Source organism: Hordeum vulgare, chromosome 5H (genome assembly GCF_904849725.1).
Source record: "Hordeum vulgare subsp. vulgare chromosome 5H, MorexV3_pseudomolecules_assembly, whole genome shotgun sequence".
In the NCBI taxonomy this organism is placed as follows: Eukaryota; Viridiplantae; Streptophyta; class Magnoliopsida; order Poales; family Poaceae; genus Hordeum; species Hordeum vulgare.
The window spans coordinates 334,724,917-334,745,051 of record NC_058522.1 but is presented as its reverse complement, the minus strand read 5'-3'; positions in this window follow the sequence as shown (position 1 = coordinate 334,745,051).

Genomic DNA, 20,135 nt, shown 5'->3' with positions numbered 1-20,135 from the left:
GGGGATGGTAGAGCATGGACTAAGCGCCAATCACTCCATGATCAGGACTTTATTCGTGAACACAAGATGGATTGCAAGGAGATCGAGGAGATGATCTTCAAACTCAATGAGAGGCTTCAAGACCTTGAGGCTCAAATTTATGATCTGCAAAATGAAAATTGTGAGTACGAATATCGTTTCAAGAGGATGACAATCATAGCAGAATTTAGGATCCCGGAGACAAGCTCTTCATTCTTCAACGGGGAACATATGACATGGAAGACGGAGGACAAGCCCACTACATCATCACCACCATCACCCAAGAAGGACACTTAAGTACATGGGTATCGGCATCACCCCTAGCTTGTTACAAACTTAGGGGAGGTGCCTCGGTATCGTATCACCATCATTTTTACATCATCATCTATCTTAGTTCAGTCCTTAGTTATTTCGTGATCTAGAAGAATAAAAGTTTAGCATCATTTTTCTTAGTTTGTTTTCCTTGTGATCCACCTATCCCTATAACCAAGTGTGGAAGTTATATAATAAATATTAGTTTCAGTTTTCCTCCTTTAGTCTCATGCATCAAACATAGCAATGAAATAAAAGAATTAGATAGATCATCCGCTAATCCCATCGGGAGTAATGACTTCTCATAGAAATTGGTGTGTTTGCTAAAAGTTGTTGGGAGTTGACAAACATAGCACTAGTCATTGAAACAACCCATGCAAAATTATGAAAGAGGAGAGGAGATTCACATACAAATATACTATCTTGGACATATTTTATGATTGTGAGCCCCCATCAATTATCACTACTGGAATTCAGGTTTTTGTCGTCTGCTAAATCTTTGTCGTCCGCTAGGTGATGGCAAAGAGTGTCTTTGTCATCCGCTGCCACAAATCTGACGACAAACAACATGTTGATGACATAGAATGTCTTTGCCATGAGTCACTTCTTTGCCGTCAATGGCTGAGGTAAAGATTAGGACAGCAGATGGCAAAGCTTTGGACTGGGCCCACCTGACCGAGGGAATGTTAGGTCAAACTACAGTCACTTCTTTGCCGTCTGCTGGCGGACGGCAAAGAGTCTCGACCCTTTGCCGTCCGCCATCAGACGACAAATCCTTAGTATTTTGTAACGATCGTCCCGCCCCCACCCCAGCCCTCTCTCTCTCTCTCACTCTCTTCTTCTCTTCCACTCCTCCCCCGACGCCCACCGCCTCCACCACCGTCGCGCCGCCTTCCCCGCACCCCGGCACCGCCCCGGTGCCCCACAGCTCCCCGCCACCGCCCCGGTGGCCCATAGCCCCCCGGCGCCGCCACCCCATCGCCCCCTGCGCCGCCCCACAGCCCCAACACCCCTGGTGCCGCCCCACCGCCCCAACACCCCCGTCCCTGCCGTCCACGACGCCACAGCCGCCCCTGCCAGTGAGCCCCCACACCCCACCCCTATATATGGATCTATAAACAAATTTTCATTCCAACATTCCAAAAATGACACTCAACATTTTCTTGGAATGTATATATATTTTGTTGAGATTTGGTTATCCGGAATATGAATATGAAATCGAAAAATGTAAATACATATGCTTTATTGAACTTGATTATAACTTTTTGTAAAATATTTATAAAGTATAGCATGTAGCATTTTCCATGCATGTTGAGAGAAATATAAGTAGTGGAGTTCATGAGGATGTATGTTCAAGTGACATGTGTTCATATTGAGACAAATAAAAATAGTATTGCAAGGATCAACTATATATATATATAGTATTGCACAGATCAACTATATATATGCACCCTAGCTGCATATAGGTGGTTACTAAAAACCAATGAATTATAACCTGTCGCTTGTTTTAAAAATTATGGCAAAGATATTGAGATGAGTGGCGAATCTAGAAAAAATGGAGGGGGCTGAGCTGCCTTAGAAGTGCAAATATGTATTAGGATGAGCTAAAAAATGGAGGGGGGCTGAGCTGCCTTAGAAGTGCAAATATGTATTAGGATGAGCTAAAAATGACTAGATTGTAATTTGAGACTAGTAGTAAAAAATATTTTAGCATTGCTAGAGGGAGGGCGACTCAATCTCAAGGGAGCCCTCTAGTAGGGTTTATAAGGCGGGCACGTGTTTTTAGGTCGTCAATTTGACTAGGGAAACATATGTTATATTTTACAAAAATATATTTTTAGATTCATTGTCAAATGATGACTCTAACCATATAATTTGTGATGCATATTATATATATTTTATTAGTTAAATCAAAGTCCTAAAACCTCATGCGTGACTTATAAACCCAATTGAGATGCAACCTCCGCTCTAGGTATAAATGTGCAACTAATACCATCCAATAGAGATGAAGAAAATAACAAAAAAAATCACAACATTAATATAAGATTTGGAGTTCAAACTGGATACACATGCTCGAGTAAAAAAGTTATGATGTAATCATTGTCAATAGTTAATGGATACTAGTGATAGCAGATTTTAGTTTCTTGGCAGATTTTAGTGATGATGATTATTAGTCTGTAAGATTCACAACTTAAATTATATATGTACATATTATTATTCATGTCAGTTATTCAATTTTTTTATGTTGTACTAATTTCTTTTAATCTTTATCATGGCAGGTCAGCAGGTGTTGAAAGATGGTGGGCGCGGGTCCAGATCGCTCGACGGGTTCTTCTTCGGCGGCCTGCACGAGGGGTTGTACTTCCATTCCACCCCTATCTCTCCGTAGAGCCTTGGAAGACAGTCTGACGACACCACCCGCGGGTGCTTCTTCGTCGGCGGCATTGCCCACAGGGAGAGTTCCTGATGGGGTAGGAAAGAAGGGGAAGGTTACACGAAGAGGTGGTGGCCACGGAAGAGGTAGGCGGACTGTTGCCCGTCCTCGCCACCACCACCAGCTCATTCACCCGAGCACGGTACTACTATGGTGGACCCGTTTGAGGAGGGGGCTACGGGGACTCTGGTCCAGGAGCCTCGGGTGGACGGGCATTCGACCCATGAGACTCCGGTCCAGGATCAACCTCCGGTTCATGAGCCTCGGGTGGAGGTGCCTTCAGCCCACGAGACTCCGGTTCATGAGGCTACGTCTGAGGAGACTCCTGCCACACACGCTTCGGCCAACGTGGAGAGGTACGGATGGGGTGCCTGGCCGGATCGGACCGAGGTGCCGGATTGGACCGAGGTGTCGGATTGGACCGAGGGTCCGGGTGGCTGTTCTGTTGATGGCGGGGATGAGTTTACGGATAGTGAGGGCGACGTGCAGGTGGATGGGGCCACCGTGTACAAGTGTGGTAGTACACGTCTCCCGGTCGTGTCGGCTAACCGCGAGCAGAGGCCGGTGATTAAGCCTGAAGGGGATAGGTAAGTACATTTACTCTTTTTTAGCTTTTGCCTTCAAGTTTCTTCAAATATCTAATGTGTTGACCTTATCATACTGCAGGGGATGGGCACACCCTTGTGGAGTCCGCAAGCCGAACAGCGTCCTTGATGTGCTTTGCCGGACAAATTTTCCGGGGTTTGTCACGTTGCCTGGTGAGGGTCAGGTTCCTACACTAGGATTTTCCTCGGAGCACTACGAGGCTACGGAGGCCCCGCCGAAGGAAATTATAGATGGTGTCTTGTGCCACACGAGAGCCGAGATGGTGATCAAGAGCTTTTGGGTAAATTATCCTTTTACACAATCTAAAATTAACAATATAGCTAATTATTGTACTAATCGGTGTTGTCTCGTTTGAATGCAGACCTTCTATAGGTGTGAGGAGGGATATGAGGAGGAGGCGGCCAAGGTTCTCGAGGCCTAGTGTAGGCGGTTATTACGGAACTTACGCCATGAGGATCGGCCGCAGGCTATTCGAGACTACTACGCCACGCGTGGTATTAAGAAGCAGAAGAAGTAGTGTCGCGGAAAGTATCTGAAGAAGGAACAGTACATGAAGGTAATTACCTATTCTTAAGGCCTTCTACGTATTTTTCTTGATTTGATTCATAGGCGTAGCACTCAAAATTCTTTCTAATAACTTATAGGTTCCCCCGAGATGGTGTGCGTATAAGATGGATTGTTGGGAGGCATTGGTGGATGAGTGGTGCACAGGGAACTGGCAGGCCGTCCACGACAATGCGAAGGATCAGCGTAGCCAAATGGTTGGTGTGCCACACCATCAAGGCAGCGCTAACTTACTTCAGTTTGGACGAAACTGGGTATGTGGTTTGCTTCATGATTCATGCAATTCATTCTTCATGCTAGCTTGAGCCCCTTACTAATATTTTGTTCCTCTCTTTTAGGCGCATCACAATAAGACGGAGATGCCACACTTGTACGACCTTTATGGCATGGCCCATATTGCCTCCTAGAAGAAGGCAAAGGCATTCTCTGAGTCTGACCTGGATGATCCACATAACTTCACCATCATATCATCCCACCACAAGCTCGTGACATACAGGGACACAGGGAAGGCTAGGAAAGGGGAGGACTTTAACCCGAGCCAGGAACCTTTGGATCCATAGCTGGTGATGATATCTGGTGGTGGGATGCCCCATGGCTCGATAGCCATTGGAGATGGGATAATACGTTATCCACTCACTCTCTCAGAGATCAAGGCGCGCCAGTCGAGCCCCTGTCCTGAGATAACGCCTCGTACATGGCCAGTCATTCTTGCCATCGAGGTTAGTTGTACGGACTCAGAAAACTTTCATCCATTTCATTATGTGTGTGACCATCGATCATTACTGTGGTAACGAGGAATGGTGTTGCAGGCTGCTCTTCAAAAAGAGAGAGCGGCAAACCACGTTGCTCTTGAGAAAGAGAGATTGGCAAGCCAGGCTGCTCTTCGGGCTGCTCTTGAGCAGAGGGACCGGACCACGGCACGGATGATTGAGGAGGAGAGGGCCCGGATTGACGCGGGTCAACGAGCCGTGTACGAGCTTTTTGTGGTAAGTGTTTTTTTCACATTAGCCAAATCATGTGTGTAATGTCTGTTTCATTACTAACTAATACGACCGACTCTTCAGAGTTTGTGCGAGAAGAATGGTCAAGTCCCTCCGCCGATACCCGTCTTCTCTGCGATTGGCACGGTGAGTTTCATTTTAATGGTCATTATAAACTAGTATTAACAATTGAGTGTCATCATGCTAACTGAGACATTGCAAAATATCTTTAATGCAGAATAACTCCTGAGCGGCATTGCACGACACTTCTACAGGGTAACCATCTCCAAACGAAGCCAGCGCGAGCAACCCTGGTGTTTCTCCTCCTTGATGACCACGACGGTAAGTTTTCTCTAGTTCATTTTTGACATAATTGGATAATATAGCTCCAAGAAGAGGAGAAGAGGAGAAGAAATAGGAAAAATGAAAATAAGGAAGAAGAAGAAGAAGATAAGAAGAAGGAGAAGGAGGAGGAGGAGATGAAGGAGAAGGAGGAGGAGGAGAAGGAGAAGGAGGAGAAGGTCCTTCTCCTCCTCCTCCTCCTTCTTCTTCTCCTTCTTCTTGATTTCTTCTTGTTCTCCTCCTCCTCCTCTAAAATGACATATTTAACCCAAGTTAGCTCCAAAACGACATATAGTTAGCTTGGCTTCCACCTAAATGACATAATTAGCTTAGTTAGCTCCAAAATGACCTATTTAATAAAAAAATGACCTATACTTAGCTAAGTTCTCTCCCAAATGACATAATAAGGCTTACGTAGATCCAAGATGACATATTCCCACTAACTTAGGTATTAAATGGCCTATAATTAGCTTAGCTAGCTCCAAAATGGCTTAATAAGCATAGTTTGCTCTCAAATGACCTATTTTACCCAAGTTAGCTCTGAAAGGACCTATAGTTAGCTAGGCTTGCACCTAAATGACATAATTAGCTTAGTTAGCTCCAAAATGACCTATTTAATAAAACTGACTTATACTTAGCTAAGTTCTCTCCTAAATGACATAATCAGGCTTACGTAGCTCGAAGATGACCTATTCCCCCTAACTTAGGTATAAAATGGCCTATAATTAGCTTAGTTAGCTCCAAAATGGCTTAATAAGCATAGTTTGCTCCGAAATGACCTATTTAACCCAAGTTAGCTCCGAAAGGACCTATAGTTAGCTAGGCTTCCACCTAAATGACATAATTAGCTTAGTTAGCTCCAAAATGGACTATTTAATAAAAATGACCTATACTTAGCTAAGTTCTCTCCTAAATGACATAATAAGGCTTACGTAGCTCCAAGATGATCTATTCCTCCTAACTTAGGTATAAAATGGCCTATAATTAGCTTAGCTAGCTCCAAAATGGCTTAATAAGCATAGTTTGCTCTGAAATGACCTATTTAACCCAAGTTAGCTCCGAAAGGACCCATAGTTAGCTAGGCTTCCACCTAAATGACATAATTAGCTTAGTTACCTCCAAAATGGACTATTTAATAAAAATGGCCTGTACTTAGCTAAGTTCTCTCCTAAATGACATAATAAGGCTTACGTAGCTCCAAGATGACCTATTCCCCCTAACTTAGGCATTAAATGGCCTATAATTAGCTTAGCTAGCTCCAAAATGGCTTAATAAGCATAGTTTGCTCCGAAATGACCTATTTTAACCAAATTAGGTCCGAAAGGACCTATAGTTAGCTAGGCTTCCACCTAAATGACATAATTAGCTTAGTTAGCTCCAAAATGGACTATTTAATAAAAATGACCTATACTTAGCTAAGTTCTCTCCTAAATGACATAATAAGGCTTAGGTAGCTCCAAGATGACCTATTCCCCCTAACTTAGCTATTAAATGGCCTATAATTAACTTAGCTAGCTCCAAAATGGCTTAATAAGCATAGTTTGCTCCGAAATGACCTATTTTACTCAAGTTAGCTTTGAAAGGACCTATAGTTAGCTAGGCTTCCACCTAAATGACATAATTATCTTAGTTAGCTCCAAAATGGCCTATTTAATGAAAAATGACCTATACTTAGATAATTTCTTTCCTAAATGACATAATAAGGCTTACGTAGCTCCAAGATGACCTAGAACCCCTAACTTAGCTATTAAATGGCGTATAATTAGCTTAGTTAGCTCCAAAATGGCTTAATAAGCATAGTTAGCTCCAAAATGACATAATAAGCTCAAAATGGCATAAGAAACTTGGTTAGCTCATGAATATTATATACTTAGCTTGTTTTCCTCTAAAATGACATAATTAGCCCATTTAGCTCCAAAAAGACATACTTAGATAATTTAGCTCCAAGAAGAGGAGAAGAAATAGGAAAAATGAAAAGAAGGAAGAAGAAGAAGGAGAACAGAAGAAGAAGGAGAAGGAGGAGTAGGAGAAGAAGGAGGAGAAGAAGGAGGAGAAGCAGGAGAAGGAGGAGAAGACCTTCTCCTCCTTCTCCTTCTTCTTCTCGTTCTTCTTGATTTCTTCTTCTTCTCCTCCTCCTCCTCTTTCTTCTCCTCTTTCTTATTCTCCTTACCTTATTTTCCCCAACAATGACATAATTAGCCCATTTAGCTCCAAAAAGACATTATAAGCTCAAAATGGCATAACAACCTTGGTTAGCTCATTAATATTATATACTTAGCTTGTTTTCCTCTATAATGACATAATTAGCCCATTTAGCTCCAAAAAGACATAGTTAGCTAATTTAGCTCCAAGAAGAGGAGAAGAGGAGAAATGAAAAGGAAGAAGAAAAAGAAGAAGAGAAAAAGAAGAGAATGAGAAGGAGAAGAAGGAGGAGAAGAAAGAGAAGGAGCCCTCCTTCTTCTCCTTCTTATTCTCTCCTCCTTCTTCTCCTCCTTCTTCTCCTTCTTCTTCTCTTCCTCTCCTCTTATCCTCCCCCTTCTCCTTCTCCTTCTCCTCATCCTCCTCCTCCTTATTCTTGTTTTTCTTCTCCTTCTTCTCTTCTTGCTTCTTCTCTTTCTTCTTCAATTTAGCTTATTTGTCATATATATGTTGTTGTTCTTCTTCTTCTGACTTTCTTATTCCCATTTTGCAGATTGCATGTACTACATGCATGGAAGCTGGCATTGGAGTGCTTTAGTTCTTGTTTTCATTTGAGTTGATGAACAATGTGGAACTATATGTATATGTATATATGGATGAACAATATATGTGGAACTATATGTATATGTATATATGGATGAAACTTTGTATGTGTTGGTTCTTTCAATATATGGGATGTACATTGATAAACAATTGGCATTGATGAACTTTATATGTATATCATATATGTGATGTGACCTATATATCATATATGTGCTATGAATTATACATATGTGTGTGCTGTGAAATAGAAAAAATAATCAAAAATGTGACAATATTGGCTCTTTGCCGTCTGCCAGCTGATGGCAAAGGCCTTTGCCATCAGTAGGCTGACAGCAAAGGTGCCACGTGGCATCCAGCTATGCAACCTGGGCAGCAGCAGCTGGCCATATGGGCTCTTTGTCGTCCTCTACCTCGGAAGGGTGACGGCACATCGGTAGGGAGGCATACGACAAAGAGAGGGAGGGAAGCGACGGCAAAGAGGGGGAGGGAAGCAGACGGCAAAGCCTCCGTTTGCCGTAACGGAGGCGTCGCCTGTCGGCTGCCGTCTCAAATTCTTTGTCGACTGCTCAGTGCCTTATACTGATGGCAAAGATCTTTGCCGTCCACTTGGGTAGGCTGATGGCAAAGAAGCTACAATGCCGTCATAAGCTGACGCAGAATCTTTGCCAACAGGTGTTCTTTTTGCCGTGTGTCGATTCATCAATGCCGTAGGTGGAGTCCTCTTTGCCGTTTGTTATGGCAGACAGCAAAGAAGTTGATTCATGTAGTGTATTATATAATGATCAAATAGTTGATGTTGTACAAGGAAGACAGCATAATGAGTTAGGTTTGTCTACATTCACATATAAGTTATATTGTCATGGATCTTCTAACATGTGGTGCTTGTCTAGCATCTTTTGCTAGCCAAAAAATTTGCACTAAGTAGAGATATTATGTTTGCATCCATAACCCTTCAACCCAGTTTCTTGCCATGAGATTCCACCATATCTACCTATGGATTGAATAAGATCTTTCAAGTAAGTTGTCATCGGTGCACAAAGCAATTAAAATTTCTCCAAAATATGTATGATGTTTTATTGTAAGGGAAAATAAGCTTTGTACGATCTTGTGATGGCAAAGAAATAAAAGTGAAAAACTGCATAATAAAGGTTGCTATCATAAGGGGCACTATAAAGTGATGTTCCTTTACATTAATAGCTTGCACATCTAAATTAAGAAATGCAACACAACCTCTACTACCATCTGCGAAGGGCCTATCTTTTAATTTCATGTATTTACTTTTACACACGAGTCAATAATGTTTACCTATTCCAATCTAGTAATTCTTCAGTTTGCAAGCCTCATGGGTTGGGGAAAGATCCATATATATATATATATATATATATATATATATATATATATATATATATATATATATATATATATATATATATATATCGAGTTGAATGTAGGCGATCACGAGTCATTATTGCTGACATTATCCTTGATCTAAATAAGTTGGGAGGCGGAAACAGTGAAGCCCATATCTTCCCATGTGTCCAATGGAAACATTTATTCCAAAAATATGCATTGAGTGTCAGCAATCGTAGAAGACTAAATGATGGTTGAGTATGTGAAGTTGCTAAAATAAAAGCTCCTACATATACTCTTCTGTGATATATTATGAATTGTGATTGTCTCACTCACTAAGAACATAATTTGTTGAGTGTCAATAATGTTTATGCTTCATACTCGAATAATGGTGGATATATTATTACTTGTTTATTAGAAGTTATATGATGAGAACCACCTGCTATGTTAGTATTCACGATTATCTCATGTCCTTTTTTATCGACACCTCTTTCTCTAATTATGTGGTCCTCATTGTTAAGTTTGGCTTTCGCTTGAGGACAAGCGAGGTCTAAGCTTTGGGGACTTGATACATCCATTTTGCATTATGATTTATTATAGATACTTATATTATTATTGGTCATTATTCCACTTTATGATACAATTCCTATGCATTTTCTCTCTTAATTTACAAGTTACATCAGAAAGAGAGAAGTTAATGAAAATTGGAATTCTGGACGTGAAAACCAAGAAAAAGGCCAAATATTCACTATACTCCAAATGACCTAAAATTTCATGAGGATTTATTGTGGGATATATCTGAATTTATGGAGAAAATTAGTATCGGAAGGGGGCCACCTATTGGTGCCAAGTCTATAGGGCGAGCCCACCCCCTAGGCACGCCCTGATGGCTTGGGGCCACCTCCCAACTCCTCCGGCACCCTCTTCTGCTATATGATGTGTTGTGACCAAGAAAAAATTAAGAAGATACTTTCGGGACGAAGCACCGCCGTCTCGAGGCATAAACCTGGGCAGAGTCCCTTTTGCTATATGACACAGAGATTTTGTCAAGGAAACTTCCCTCCGGGAGGGGGAAATCGAAGACATCGTCATCACCAACGCTTCCTACTTCGTGGGAGGGCCAATATTCACCAACATCTTCATAAGCACCATATCATATCAAACCCTACTTCATCTATTATATTAAATCTTTGTCACAAAACCTCATATTGGTACGTGTGGGCTACTAGTAGTGTTGATTACATCTTGTAGTAGATGCTTGTTGGTTTACTTGGTGGAAGATAATATGTTCAAATCCTTTATCATATTTATTACACCTACGATATTGAACATGGTAATGATTTGTGAGTAGTTACTTTTGTTCTCAATGACATGGGATAAGTCTTTTTATAAGTAATCTTGTGAAGATGGTATTTATTTGATGTTTTGATGATATGTATGTTGTTGCTTCCTTTAGTGGTCTCATGTGAACGTCGACTACATGACACTCCACCATATTTTGGGCTTAATGGAAGGAATTGGGGAGTAATAAGTAGATGATGGGTTGCTAGAGTGATAGAATCTTAAACCCTAGTTTATGTGGTATTTCAGAAGGGTTTAATTTGGATCCACATGTTCTATGCTATGGTTAGATTTATCTTAATTCTTCTTTTGTAGTTGTGGATGCTTGCAAAAGGGGGTAATCATAAGTGGGTTTATTATTCAAGTAAGCAAAACACCTTAGCACCGGTCCACCCATATATCAAATTATCAAGGTAACAAACGTGAATCAACTCAACATGATGAACATGGCTAGACGTAAATTCCCATGTGTTCTCGAGAGCATTTTCCTTTATATAAGAGAACTTGCACACTTCTCCTTTGCTACAAAAAAGACAGGTCCACCTTGCTCCACACTTGCTACTTTTTTTACTTGTTACTTATTACATATTATCTTCCTACAAAACTATCTATCACTGTTACTCACAGCACTTGCACAGAATACCTTTCTCAAAACTACTTATCATTTCTTTCTACTGCTCGTTGGGTTCGACACTTTTACTTACCGAAAGGACTATGTTTGACCCCTTATACTTGTGGGTCACAATTATCCTATTGTTTTTATAAACTTGGTTCTCATTGAGAGAAATGCTTATATCTAATGTTTTGCATCTCCTTTCCTCCCCTCTTCGGGAAAAACCGAACGCAGCTTACAAGTAGGAGGAAGAATTTCTCTCACTATTTCCGGGGATACATCATTGCTATCTCAAAAAGATTCCCGGCAATGGTGCCGGAAATACTTCTGATTGTTCTGCTATGTATCCCTTGCAACGCCGCCAGGAAGTAGTTGTGTCGACGGCACCAGGAATCCTTCAGCTACGGCTACGCCTTAAGGGAATTCCTAGGCAAGTATGCAAAGGATTTCCCCCATGGCCTTGGAGCCTTGCGTTGGTGTTCCCTCGAAGCGGAAAGGGTGATGTAGCACAGCGACGGTAAGTATTTCCCTCAGTTTGAGAACCAAGGTATCAATCCGGCGGAAGAGTATCTCAAGATCTTGCACAAACACAAAAGCTTGCACCCAACGCTATGAAGGGGTTGTCAATCCCTTATAGATTGTTTGCCAAGTGAGAACTGAAAGCAACAAAGTAACAAAGCAAAGTAAAAGCAGAGATGTAAACGATGGATGTGAATAGACCCGGGGGCCGTAGTGTTTACTAGTTGCTTCTCTCATGAAAGCAAGTAGACGGTGGGTGAACAAATTACTGTCGAGCAATTGATAGACCTATGTAGATTCGTGACGATATCTATGCAATGATTATTTCTATAGGCATCACGTCCGAAACAAGTAGACCGATACTTTCTGCATCTACTACTATTACTCCACACGTCGACCGCTATCCAGCATGCATCTAGTGTATTAAGTCCATAAGAACAGAGTAACGCCTTAAGCAAGATGACATGATGTAGAGGGATAATCTCAAACCAATGATAAAAACCCCATCTTTTTATCCTTGATGGCAACTGCTTGATGTGTGCCTTGCTGCCCCTACTCTCACTGGGAAAGGTCACCACATGGCAGAACCCAAAACCAAGCACTTCTCCCATTGCAAGAATCATAAATCTAGTTGGACAAACAAAACCCAAGACTCGGAGAGACTTACAAGGATATCAAATCATGCATATAAGAAATCAGCAAAGACTCAAATATATATCATAGATAATCTGATCGCAAGTCCACAATTCATCGGATCTCGACAAACACACCGCCAAAGAAGATTACATCGGATAGATCTCCATGAAGATCATGGAGAACTTTGTATTGAAGATCCAAGAGAGAGAAGAAGCCATCTAGCTACTAACTACGGACCCGTAGGTCTGAAGTGAACTACTCACGAGTCATTGGAGGGGCGATGATGATGATGAAGAAGCCCTCCACCTCCAAAGTCCCCTCCGACAAGGTGCCGGGAAGGGTCTCCAGATGAGATCTCACGGAAATGGAAGCTTGCGGCGGCGGAAAAGTATTTTCGAGGCTCCCCTGATTTTTTGCGGAATATTTGGGAATATATAAGCGCAAGATCTAGGTGAGGGGCGCCAGGGTGGCCACAAGCTTGCCCACCGCCACCTCCCCCCTGGTGGCATGGTGGGAGCTTGTTAGCTCGCTGGGGCCCAGCTGGCTTGGCCCAAAGGCTCCCTGGTCTTCTTTCGTTCGGGAAAAAAAATCATTTCGGGGTTTTTATTCCGTTTGGACTCCGTTCCAAAATCAGATCTGAAAAGAGTCAAAAACACGGAAAAAAACAGGAACTGGCACTTGGCACTGAATCAATAAGTTAGTCCCAAAAAAGATATAAAAAGATACATAAAACATACAAATAAGGCAAGATAACAGCGTGAAACCATCAAAAATTATAGATACGTTTGAGACATATCAAGCATCCCCAAGCTTAACTCCTGCTCGTCCTCGAGTAGGGAAGTGATAAGAATGAATTTTTTATGCTTTCATGCTACCTAGCATAGGTGTCCTTTGTAATTCCTCTTATGTGACGTGAATGTTCAGATCCATTAGATTCAAAACAATAGTTTGCTATTGACGTGGAGACAATAATAATTCAAGCAAACTAGCAAAGTAATCATCAACTTTCAAAATAACAAGGCCAAAAGAAAGTTATCCCTACAAAAGCATATAGTCTGGCTATGCTCTATCATCATTGCACAACGAATTTAAATCATGCACAACCCCGGTATTGGCCAAGTAATTGTTTCACACCTTTACTTTCTCAAACATTTTCAACTCTCACGCAATACATGAGCGTGAGCCATGGTTATAGCACTATAGATGGTGTGGAATGTGGTGGAGGTTGCAAGACAAAAAAGGAGAAGATAGTCACATTAACTAGGCATATCAATGAGCTGTGGAGATGCTCATCAATAGATATCAATGTGAATGAGTAGGGATTGCCATACAAATGATGCACTAGAGCTATAAGTATGTGAAAGCTCTTAAAGAAAACTAGTGGGTGTGCATCCAACTTGCTTGCTCACGAAGACCTAAGGCAATTTTGTGGAAGCCTATCATTGGAATATACAAGCCAAGTTATATAATGAGAATTTCCCACTAGCTATATGGTGGTGACAAAACGAGAGACTCTCAATCATGAAGATCATGGTGCTCAATATGCACAAGTGTGCAAAAAGTGGTAGCATTGCCCCTTTTCTCTTTTTCTATTATTTTTTTGGTGGGCACTTTGGCCTCTTTTTTATGGGCTTCTTTGGCATCTTTTATTTCCTCACATGGGACAATGCTCCAATAATGATGATCATCACACTTTCAACTTAAGACTTAGAGCAATTATGACTCTCTATGGAATGCCTTCGGTAGTGTACCGTGGCAATGATCTAGCATGGCATAGACATCAATGGAAACATCATGCTAGCTATCTTACGATCGTGCAAACCAAATGTAGACGTGGTGGCACATATCATGGAGGTAGTTGCATGGCAATATATCTCGGAATGACTTTGAAAAGGCCATAGTAGGTAGGTATGGTGGCTGTTTTGAGGGAGGCTAATGGTGGGTTTTGTGCACCGGCGAAAGTTGCACGGCATTAAGAAGATAGTGATGGTGGAAGGTGAAAGTGCATCTAAACCATGGACTCAACTTTAGTCATGAAGAACTCATATACTTGTTGCAAAAGTTTTATTACTAATCGAAACAAAGCATTCAACGCATACTCCTAGGGGAAGGGTTGGTAGGTATAAACCATCGCGCGATCCCGACCGCCACGCAAAGGATGACAATCAATATACTAATCATGCTCAGATTTCATCACATAGCGGTTCACCATACGTGCATGCTACGGGAATCACTAACTTCAACACAAGTATTTCTAGATCCACAACACCTTACTAGCATGACTTCAATATTACCGTGACCACAACTCAAAACTTATTGAGATGAATCAAACTTCTCTAACTATCCAATGCACATGAAGGTGGAAGTTTTCGTATCCCTTTGGATAACTACCCCTTTTGAGACTACTTTCAAAGCATAGATCAACTACCAAGCCACGCACAGTTGTGCTCTAAAAGATATAAGTGAAGCACATAGAGCAAAAGTATCTAGCTCAAAAGATATAAGGGAAGCACATGTGAGTTGAATTGTCTACCAAAAGATATAAGTGAAGCTCGACAAAATCACGGCGTGTGCATGTCTCTCTCTCTAGGTATGCAGCAAGGATGATTGTGACACAACAAAAATAAAAGACTCCTACGATACAAGACGCTCCAAGCAAAAACACATAACATGTGGTGAATAAAAATATAGCCCCAAGTAATGTTACCAATGGATTGAAGACGAGAGAGGGGATGCCTTCCCGGGGCATCCCCAAGCTTAGGCTTTTACGGCATCCTTGAATCTCTTGGGGTGCCTTGGGCATCCCCAAGCTTGAGCTCTTGCCACTCTTTATCTTTTTGTCCATAAGAACTTCACCCAAAACTTGAAAACTTCAACACGAAACTTAAACAGAAACTCGTGATAGCATTAGTACAAGAAAGCAAACCACCACTTCCTTAGGTACTGTATCAAACTTTAAATTCTACTTGTGCTGATGTTGGGTTACTGTAATTTCAATATTCCATGGCTAATACCCCCCGATACTAACCATAGTTTCATCAAAATAAGCAACCAACACAACAAAAACAGATTCTGTTAACAGCAGACCAGTCTGTAGCAATCTGTATGTTTCGTATACCTCTGATACTTCAAAATTTCTGAAAAATTACGACAGTCTGTAGAATTTGCATAGCAATCTGTAGAAAAAGAATCAACTCAAAATTTCTTACAGAAACAAAATGAAAATTCTTTTCGTGAGCAGAAAGTTTCTGTCCTTTCCAGCATGACCAAACATTATCCCCAAGACTAATCATAATGGTTTTGCTTGGCACAAATGCAAAAAGAAACACAAAAAACACAATCACAATAGAATTATGAAAGTGTGGAAAACACAAAACAGAAATAAAAATGATAGATTCGTTGGGTTGCCTCCCAACAAGCGCTTTTGTTTTACGCCCTTAGCTAGGCATTCAATGATGCTCTCACAAAACACAAGAATTGAAGCACAACGAGAGCATCCTAAAGCATGTGAAAATCACATCTAAGTCTAACATACTTCCTATGCATAGGCATTTTATAGGAAAACAAATTGTCAAGAAAACCAACAGTTGCCATATGCAAGGAAGAAGAAAGAGACAACAGCAATCTCCACATAATGATAGGTAATTTGGTAACATGAAAGTTTCTACCAAAATATTTTACTCTCTCATAGCAATTACATGTGGGGTCATATTCGAATTCAACAATGTAACTATCACATAGGATATTCTTTTCATGATCCACATGCATGCAAAGTTGACGCGCTTCAAAAATAGTGGGATTATCATCAACTAAAGTCATGACTTCTCCAAACTCACTTTCAATATCATTGCAAATATCATATTCATCATGAGATTTTAAACAAATTTTTAAGATCATAGGAAAGATCATCACCCCAATCATGATTATTGCAACAAGTAGTGGACAAAGCAAAACTAGCATCCCCAAGCTTAGGGTTTTGCATAATTTTAGCATGATTGTCACTAATAGAATTTATAGTGAAACCATTGCAATCATGCTTTTCATCCAAGGAGCCCTCGTGAATCACTTCATAATTTTCTTCCACACAATTTTCAGATTCACGCCTCTCAAGCAAAACTCCATAGAAATAGTCAATTGCCCTCAACTCACTAGCAATTCGTTCAACAATAGTAGGTCTCTTAAAGAGACTAGCTAGTGGATGAGGATCCATATCACAAGATTTTCAGCAAGCGAAGATGCAAGCATATTGAAGGCACATGGCACACAAGCGAACAGAAAGCAAGCGAGAGAAAAGGGCGAATGAAAAGGAAAATGAAGACGGCAAATGTGAAGTGGGGGAGAGGAAAACGAGAGGCAACTGGCAACAAAAGTAAATGCAAGAGAAGACTTTGTGAGACCTACTTGGATAGATCTTCATTTCTCCTCCCCGACAACGGCGCCAGAAATACTTCTGCTATCTCAAAAAGATTCCCGGCAACAGTCCCGGAAATACTTCTGATTGTTCTGTTGTGTATCCCTTGCAATGGCGCCAGCAAGTAGTTGTGTTGACGGCACCAGGAATCCTTCAGCTACGGCTACACCTTAAGGGACTTCCTAGGCAAGTACGCAAGGGATTTCCCCCGTGGCCTTGGAGCCTTGTGTTGGTGTTCCCTCGAAGCGGAAAGGGTGATGTAGCACAGCAACGGTAAGTATTTCCCTCAGTTTGAGAACCAAGTTATCAATCCGGCGGAAGAGTATCTCAAGATCCTGCACAAACACAAAAGCTTGCACCCAACGCTATGAAGGGGTTGTCAATCCCTTATAGATTCTTTGCCAAGTGAGAACTGAAAGCAACAAAGTAACAAAGCAAAGTAAAAGCAGAGATGTAAACGATGGATGTGAATAGACCCGGGGGCCGTAGTGTTTACTAGTTGCTTCTCTCATGAAAGCAAGTAGACGGTGGGTGAACAAATTACTATCGAGCATTTGATAGAACTATGTAGACTCGTGACAATATCTATGCAACAATTATTTCTATAGGCATCACGTCCGAAACAAGTAGACCGATCTTTCTGCATCTACTACTATTACTCCACACGTCGATCGCTATCCAGCATGCATCTAGTGTATTAAGTCCATAAGAACAGAGTAACACCTTAAGCAAGATGACATGATGTAGAGGGATAATCTCAAACCAATGATAAAAACCCCATCTTTTTACCCTTGATGGCAACTGCTTGATGTGTGCCTTGCTGCCCCTACTGTCACTGGGAAAGGTCACCACATGGCAGAACCCAAAACCAAGCACTTCTCCCATTGCAAGAATCATAAATCTAGTTGGCCAAACAAAACCCAAGACTCGGAGAGACTTACAAGGATATCAAATCATGCATATAAGAAATCAGCAAAGACTCAAATATATATCATAGATAATCTGATCACAAGTCCACAATTCATCGGATCTCGACAAACACACCGCCAAAGAAGATTACATCGGATAGATCTCCATGAAAATCATGGAGAACATTGTATTGAAGATACAAGAGAGAGAACAACCATCTAGCTACTAACTACGGACCCGTAGGTCTGAAGTGAACTACTCACGAGTCATTGGAGGCGCGATGATGATGATGAAGAAGCCCTCCACCTCCAAAGTCCCCTCCGGCAGGGTGCCGGGAAGGATATCCACATGAGATCTCAAGGAAACGGAAGCTTGCGGCGGAGCAAAAGTATTTTCAAGGATCCCCTGATTTTTTGTGGAATATTTGGGAATATATAGGCGCAAGATCTAGGTCAGGGGCGGCCAGGGTGGCCACAAGCTTGCCCACCGCCGCCTCCCGCCTGGTGGCGTGGTGGGAGCTTGTGGGCTCCCTGGGGCCCATCTGGCTTGGCCCAAAGGCTCCCTGGTCTTCTTTCATTCGGGAAAAAATCATTTCGGGGTTTTTATTCCATTTGGACTCCGTTCCAAAATCTGATCTGAAAAGAGTCAAAAACACGGAAAAAAAACAGGAACTGGCACTTGGCACTGAAGCAATAAGTTAGACCCAAAAAAGATATAAAAAGATACATAAAACATACAAAGAAGGCAAGATAACAGCGTGAAACCATCAAAAATTATAGATACGTTTGAGACGTATCAATCATCAAATTCTTATCAGGGTCCTTCATACAAATTATCATTCACTTGTTCTAATTTTTATTTACCTTTATCTTTGCTTGCCTAAAATATAAAAAATACAAAAATATTTATCTTGTCAAGTTTACTTGTTTTCTTGTTACAATGGCTAGTTCTCCTCCCGATATGGCTTATTCCCCTTACTTGGAAGAAGGTTCCAAAGTTTTAAATTTTAAATACTTGGATGATGAATGTTTAAGGGAATATTGGGATAGATTGTTGGAAATAAAAATGACAGCTAATACCAAGAGTCATATAAAATTACTCTGAAGTTTTTATGTTGTCCTTCCTCTACATCATAGACGTGTCTTGGATTCTATGTTTGAAAAGGACTTTCTTGAAAATAACGCTTTTGACACCTATGAAAGGATGAAAAGTATATTTGGGCAAGCAAAGATAGAAAGCATTGAACCTACCATATTGGTGAACTATCATCGAACTGACCTAATAAAAGAAACTAAGGCTACTATAGAAACCAAATTTGGAGGTTTGTTCAAGTCCTGTAATAAAATTAATGGAAACATAGTGCCACAAAATAGGAGAATTGATAATTTAGAAAAAAAAGATGGATGCTCTTTGTGTTTTTAAAGGTGAAATGAAAATTCTCAATGCCAAACTGGACCAATTTGTTCATATTATTGATAATGTAAAAGATACCAAAATTGTGAAGGTAAATAGATCCCTTGCAATCAAGGATGATGTCACTTGATACTATGCATTATGCCTAGCTAGGGGCGTAAAACGTTAGGGCTTGTTGGGAGCCAACCAATAATTATATTATTTTGTGTGTTCTACTTTCTATTACTTTGTGTTGACATGATTATTTCTACTATAATGATTGTGTTTTTATGTTTTAATTAGTGCTTGTGCCAAGTAAAGCCTTTGGGATGATTTAGAAGATAATAGATTTGATCGTGTGTAAAAGGAAAAACTCTTAGGCAAAGTGTGGAATTTCTGTGATTTTACTGGAGCGTATTATTTATATGATTTTTTTTAAACATTGGTATAAAAATTCCCCAAGTTTTCCTGTTTTTTTCATAATTTTCAAAGTTACACGAGTATGGTCTAAGTGTTGATCATTATAGGATGTTTTGTTTTAGAAAAATTCTCTTTTTCCTTGTTTTGATAATGCTATGCATTATATCGGGGGTATAACTCATGGATCAGTAATAATACAGTACCTTATACCATAAGTAAATATGAATCAATTTAAAATAGTACCTAAAGTTTATGATTTGCCAATTATACTAACGGTTCTCACGAGGTTTATGTTGAGTTTTGTGTGCTGAAGTTTTCAAGTTATGTGTGTGATCATGATGGATGAAGGAATAAGGAGCAGCAAGACTATAATCTTGGTGATGCCAAAGGAACCCCAAGGTAATATCCTAGGAATACTCAAGCGTCTAAGCATGGGAATGCCCCGAAAGCATCCCCACTTTTTCTCCATTCCATCGGTATGTTAATTGGAGTTATGTTTTTATTCATCACATGATATGTGTTTTGCTTCGAGTGTCGTGTATTATA